The sequence below is a fragment of the Panthera uncia genome, chromosome E1 (assembly GCF_023721935.1).
Source record: "Panthera uncia isolate 11264 chromosome E1, Puncia_PCG_1.0, whole genome shotgun sequence".
Classification (NCBI taxonomy): Eukaryota; Metazoa; Chordata; class Mammalia; order Carnivora; family Felidae; genus Panthera; species Panthera uncia.
This window is the reverse complement of record NC_064814.1, coordinates 7,592,709-7,598,923: the sequence shown is the minus strand read 5'-3', so window position 1 is coordinate 7,598,923 and position 6,215 is coordinate 7,592,709. Positions and strand designations below refer to the sequence as shown.

Here is a 6,215-nt window from a genome sequence, read left to right as displayed (position 1 = left end):
CAGAACTTACTTTAAAAAAAAAAAAAAAGGAAAGAAGTATGCATATTCACGTATATTTGTATAAGAATAAAATATCTCTAGGGGCACCTGGGTGGCTCAGTCGGTTAAGCGTCAGACTTTGGCTCAGGTCATGATCTCATGGTTTGTGAGTTCAAGCCCCACGTCGGGCTCTGTGCTGACCGCTTGGAGCCTGGAGCCCGCTGCGGATTCTGTGTCTCCCTCTCTCAATGCCCCTCCCCACTTGTGCTCTGTCTCTCAAAAATAAATAAAAGTGAAAATAAATAAATAAATAAAATGTCTCCAGAAGAATATCAGAAGTTGCCTCTGAGAGCAGAAAATTATAGTGAAGAAGTTTTATCTGTGCATTTACTTTTGAATTTTATATTGTGCTCGTGTATTACCCATGTAAATATTTTAAGCTTTTGAAGGAAAGAAGAAACAAGGTTTTTAGGTAACCTGTCATTATTATGTTAAGTGCAAAAGCGGAACATGAAATTGTACAGTGAAGATTATGTAGAAATGCATTTTAAAAAAGGAAATGAAAAAAAATCCAATGTCAAAGGTGCTTGTCGGCTCAGCTGGAAGAGTGTGGGGGCTCTTGATCTCGGGGTTATGGGTTTGAGCCCCACATTGGATGGAGAGATTACTAAAGAAAATAAATAAAAAACAAACAAACAAATAAATAAAAGGGCTTGTTGGAATTGTAATTATTTTCAAATCTTTCGCCATCCTTATCAAAATAACACCCGCCATCTTCACAGAGTCTAGAACGAACAATCCTAAAATGTGTATGGAACCAGAAAAGACCCCGAATAGCCAAAGCAAAGAGAAAAAAGAAAACCAAAGCCGGAGGCATCACAATTCCGGACTTCAAGCTGCATTACAAAGCTGTAATCATTAAGACAGTATGGTACTGATACAAAAACAGATACTCAGATCAATGGAACAAGAATAGAGAACCCAGAAATGGACTCACAAATGTATGGTCAACTAATCTTTGACAAAGCGGGAAAGAGTATCCACTGGAAAAAAGACAGTCTCTTCAACAGATGGTGTTGGGGAAACTGGACGGCGACATGCAGAAGAACGAAGCCGGACCACTTTCTTGTAACACACACAAAAATAAACTCAAAATGGTTGAAAGACCTACAGGGGAGGCAGGAAGCCATCAAAATCCTTGAGGAGAAAACGGGCCACAACCTCTTTGACCGTGGCCGCAGCAACTTCTTACTTGGCATGTCTCCAGAGGCAAGGAAAATAAAAGCAAAAATGTACTATTGGGACCTCATCAAGATAAAAAGCTTCTGCACGGCGAAGGAAACAATCAGCAAAACTAAAAGGCAACCGGCAGAATGGGAGAAGATATTTGCAATTGACATATCAGATCAAGGGTTAGTATCCAAGATCTATAAAGAATTTATCAAACTCAACACTCAAAAAGCAAATAATCCAGTGGAGAGATGGGCAAAAGACATGAATAGACACTTTCCCAAAGAAGACATCCAGATGACTAACAGACACATGAAAAGATGCTCACCATCACTCATCATCAGGGAAAATACAAATCAAAACCACAATGAGATATCGCCTCACACCTGTCAGAATGGCTCACATTAACAACTCAGGCAACGACAGATGTTGGCGAGGATGCGGAGAAAGAGGATCTCTTTTGCATTGTTGGTGGGAGTGCAAGCTGGGGCAGCCGCTCTGGAAAACAGTATGGAGCCTCCTCAAAAAGTCAACAATAGAACTACCCTATGACTCAGCAATCGCACTGCGAGGTATTTATCCGAAGGATACAGGAGTGCTGATTCGAAGGGGCACATGCACCCCCATGTTTATAGCAGCGCTGTCGACAACGGCCAAAGTATGGAAAGAGCCCAGATGTTCACTGATGGATGAATGGATAAAGAAGATGTAAAAAAAAAAAAAAAAAAAAAAAAAAATGTGGCGTATATATACAATGGAATATTATTCGGCCATAAAAAGAATGAAATCTTGCCATTTGCAACAATGTGGATGGAACTAGAGGGTACTGAAATCGTTATTACTCTGTATGTTAACTAACTTGGATTTAAATTTAAATAAATAAATAAATAAATAAATAAATAAATAAATATCTTTCTACTTGGGGCGCCTGGGTGGCTCAGGTGGTTAAGCATCGAACTTTAAAAAAAAATTTTTTTTTTAACGTTTATTTATTTTTGAGACAGAGAGAGACAGAGCATGAACGGGGGAGGGTCATAGAGAGGGAGACACAGAATCTGAAACAGGCTCCGGGCTCTGTGCTGACAGCTGACAGCACAGAGCCAGAGCCCGACGCAGGGCTCGAACTCAAGGACCACGAGATCATGACCTGAGCTGAAGTCGGCCGCTCAACCCACTGAGCCACCCAGGCGCCCCAAGCATCGAACTTTTGATTCTGCCTCAGGTCAGGATTTCACAGTTCTTGAGATCCAGCCCCGCATTGGGCTCTGCGCTGACAGCACGGATCTTGCTTGGGATTCTCGCTCTCCCTCTCTGCCCCTACCCCGCTCGCATCCGTGTGCCTTCTCTCTCTCAAAATAAATACATAAACATTTAAAAATCTTTCCACTTTAACTGCCTTTTCTACAGTTTCCATTAGAAATGCTTTACCTTTTTTAAAATTAAAAGAATTGTTTTTAAATGTTTATTTTTGAGAGAGAGAGAGAGAGAGAGAGAGAGAGAGAGAGAACGTTGAGAGAGGGAGACACAGATCCGAAGCAGGCTCCAGGCTCCAAGATGTCGGCACAGAGCCCGGCGCGGGACTCGAACCCACAAGCCATGCGACGATGACCTGAGCCAAAGTCGGACGCTTAACTGACTGAGCCACCCAGGCGCCCCTACCTTTTCTTTTTTTAAGTTTCTTTCTTTATTTTGACAGAGACAGAGACTGCGTGAGTGGGGGAGGGGCAGAGAGAGAAGGAGAGAGGGAAAATCCCAAGCAGGCTCCGCACTGTCAGCCCAGAGTCCAACATGGGGGTGGAACTCACGAAAGCACGAGATCATGACCTGAGCCAAAACCAAGAGCCAGACGATTAAGCGACGGAGCCACCCAGGCGCCCCATAGAAATGCTTTACCTTTAAAATATGAAATGATAAGGTAATTATTTTAAAAAGAGAAAGTGAAAACATTTGAGAAAAGGATAAAATGTGGATGCTGCTTTGTTCACAGAAAGTAAGCAGCCAGATTACCCCATCAGAGCCTCAGGAACGTGAGGCCCAGAGCAGGGGGCTGGGCAGGAGGCTCAGAGACTCAGGGCATCACGGGTCACCTTGCACGAGGTGGCACTTAAACGGCTTGTCTGACATAGCTGGGGCTCCCAAGGCAAAGTAGGGGATTCGTGGCAGATGTCACCTATCCTGGGCGCAAGGACACAGAGAGTCTATTCTCCAAGCCTTCACGAGATGCCGTGTTTGGGGGGTCACGCATGATGCATTTACGTTAAAAGAAACTAGTTATGCTGGGGCAGGGAGATTACATATCGTCTCTGTTTTCTCTGGTGTCTCAAAAAGAACAAATGTGATGTTAAAGGAAATGTAGCTTCTTCCTCCCCAGTTCTCCTGGGCCCTCCCGAGGGGGTTCTGTGAACGTGTTTGGTATGGCACTAGCCACATTTAAAAACCAGCAAATCCTGGACCCTGCCCCCCAAAGAGTTCACAGTCCAACCCAGGGGAAGGGGGCGGGGAGGGAACATGGGAGAGACCGAGCCACAGAACACAAGTACCTATCATCCCAGCAAGTAATGACACAAGCTGTAAGGGAGATGATGCTTTTCTGCCACTTGACGAATTCACGAGTGGGGATTTCAGCGAGGGTGTCTGGCTGGTAAAAGTTTTCAAGCTGAGGAGGTGGAGGGAAGCGGAAAAGAAGTAGGGAATAGGAGGAGGGTGAAGTCCTCCCGCCGGACAGAAGGAACCATCTCCTGTCCACTTCCAAAGGGTATAATCGCAACTCTTTAGGGTTTCTATAGTAGCTTTTGAAAAATTAATTCCAGTACACGTTCACCGGTACAGAAGGAAATAGATGGGAAACCAGAGATGCCAAAGTCCTTTGATATTTAGTCAATTCGATATTGTCGCTCCAGCCTAATAAAGAGACACCCTTATCTCACCATAGAAACTCAACGGGAGTTTGGTTCGTTCCTCAAAATGGAAGATCTTTAATGTTTCTTCTGACAATATACAAGAGTTATATTTGTTCAAGGAATACAGAAAATCGTAAACTAGGAGAAAAGAGCCTCATCAATTTATTCCCCAGGGCTCTCTGTCAACAGCAGACCTTTTTGGATCTGGGCTCAGCAGATTTTTGACCCAATGCAACACAAAAGGATTCTGGGTAACTTACACAGGAAAGGTACTTTGCTGGAAGGAAGTCAGATAGCTCTTAGCATCAGAGAAGCAAACTCAGGAAAATGGACAAGAACCAAGGGGAACTAGGCAACCAGGAACGGCCCCAAGGTCAGGACCCTGGGCTGTCTGTCTCAGGCGCCACTTCTGGGGCCAGTGGGCATGGCTGCTACCACTGACCCCGAGGCACTGGGTGTCACAGCAACTGCCAGCTACAGGCCAAGTTCTAAAACGTCCCCGTTTCTGGGCATCCGTCCCTTTGGATTCTAAGTCCAGCAGAGCAAGCTAAGTACACACTCACTGTCACTCTGGAGAGCGAGTGTATCTGTCTTGGAGCACAGCCATGCTATCAGCCAGACCCACACAAGGCTGGATCCCTCAAGACAGGCAGTCAGATGACACAGGGCAAATCAATCAGTGGCAAATGTCTGTCACACACACACACGGACACAGCTTTTCTGCTTCTATGTAAGTGGGCATTCTACACACGAATTAGTAAATAGATTTTTGTTTGGGTTGGGTTTGTTGAGGCCTGTCGCTCTTTTCATGTCAATACAACAAATCAAAATAATGCAACAAACCAAAACGATGTCAATGCAATAAAAACGCATCCCCCCAATACCTGCACAGCATTCATCGTACAGAAGCTGTCAATATCTACTAAACCGATTTTCAACTGACGGACATTTCTGTTCTGCTCTTTCCCATGATGAACATCACCGCCGAGAACACCCCCGAACACTCCGCCGCACCGGTCTTAAAGTAGTCCTTTAAGGATAAAGTTAACAGAAGTGAAACCGCCGAGCCAAAGGTTCTAAAAGGCTATTCAAAAGTTGACGCGAAAAAGCCCAGGAGCCAGTCTGCCTCCCGCGGACCCCAGATCCACAGGTTGAAAGGAACCACCGCCGCCCCCACGGGGGTCCCGCCGAGCAGGACGCGGAAGCGCCTGATCCCGGGTTCCGCCGTCGCCCCCGAGTTCCGGTAGGAACCCCGAGCTCGCGTGCGCGCCCGGGCTTTGAACCGCCGTCCCGCCCCGTGCCGGGCCGCTTCCCTCCCCGCTTGGCCACCGTGGCCCGGGCAGAGGGCGCCCCGTGGAAATAAATAAATAAACAAGCCCGCAGCCCAGGCAGCGTGCGCCAGGCTTTCTGCTCGGGGCAGGGGCCGAAGCCGCCCCGCCCCGCCTTCTCCGCCCCCCAGCCCGCCGTTCTTCGGGCTCCCCGGGTCGCACGTCAGGACCCCCGGAGGAGAGCAGAGGAGCAGGAAGAGCGGCGGCAAGAGATGACACCGCGGGACTCGCAACGTCGGGGGCCGCGGAAGCCCTTGCTGGTCCGCTTCCGCCCGCCCGAGCGGTCTCGGGCCCGGAGCTCAGGGCCCAGGCCGGGAGAAGCGGGCGTCCGCCGTCCCTCCCGGCAGGCAGCTCCGCGCGCCATGTGGCTTGAGAAGCCTCCCGGCCGCCTAAAGCAGCCAGCAGGTCCCATGGTGTAATGGTTAGCACTCTGGACTTTGAATCCAGCGATCCGAGTTCAAATCTCGGTGGGACCTCACTAGACCTTTTGGTTTTGCAATTTCTGTTTTGAGGACTGCTGGCGGCGGCGGCCACCTCGGGCGGGGTCGCTACCCCCGTGACCTAGGGGATCGCAGTTTAGGGTCCCTCCCCCTCTCGTTTCACTGCCGGCCTGAGGGTCGCAGTGCGCATGCGTCAGAGTCCGGGCGGAAAAGTGGTGGTGGTTGACCGAATGTGCCTTTACCCTGGAGGGGATGGCGGGGAAACCCGAGGGACCCTGGGAGCCTGCTTCGGGCGGCAGCCTGTGGGTCTAGGGGGACACCCCACCCCTACTCCCCCA

At 48.5% G+C, this 6,215-nt stretch overlaps 1 non-coding gene across 1 annotated transcript; it reads left to right on the top strand.

The window, feature by feature from the left end:
- The first annotated feature begins 5,841 nt into the window (after positions 1-5,841).
- Positions 5,842-5,913, top strand: TRNAQ-UUG (transfer RNA glutamine (anticodon UUG)). Its single transcript has one exon. It is a non-coding gene; the product is annotated as a tRNA-Gln (tRNA).
- Positions 5,914-6,215: the final 302 nt, after the last annotated feature.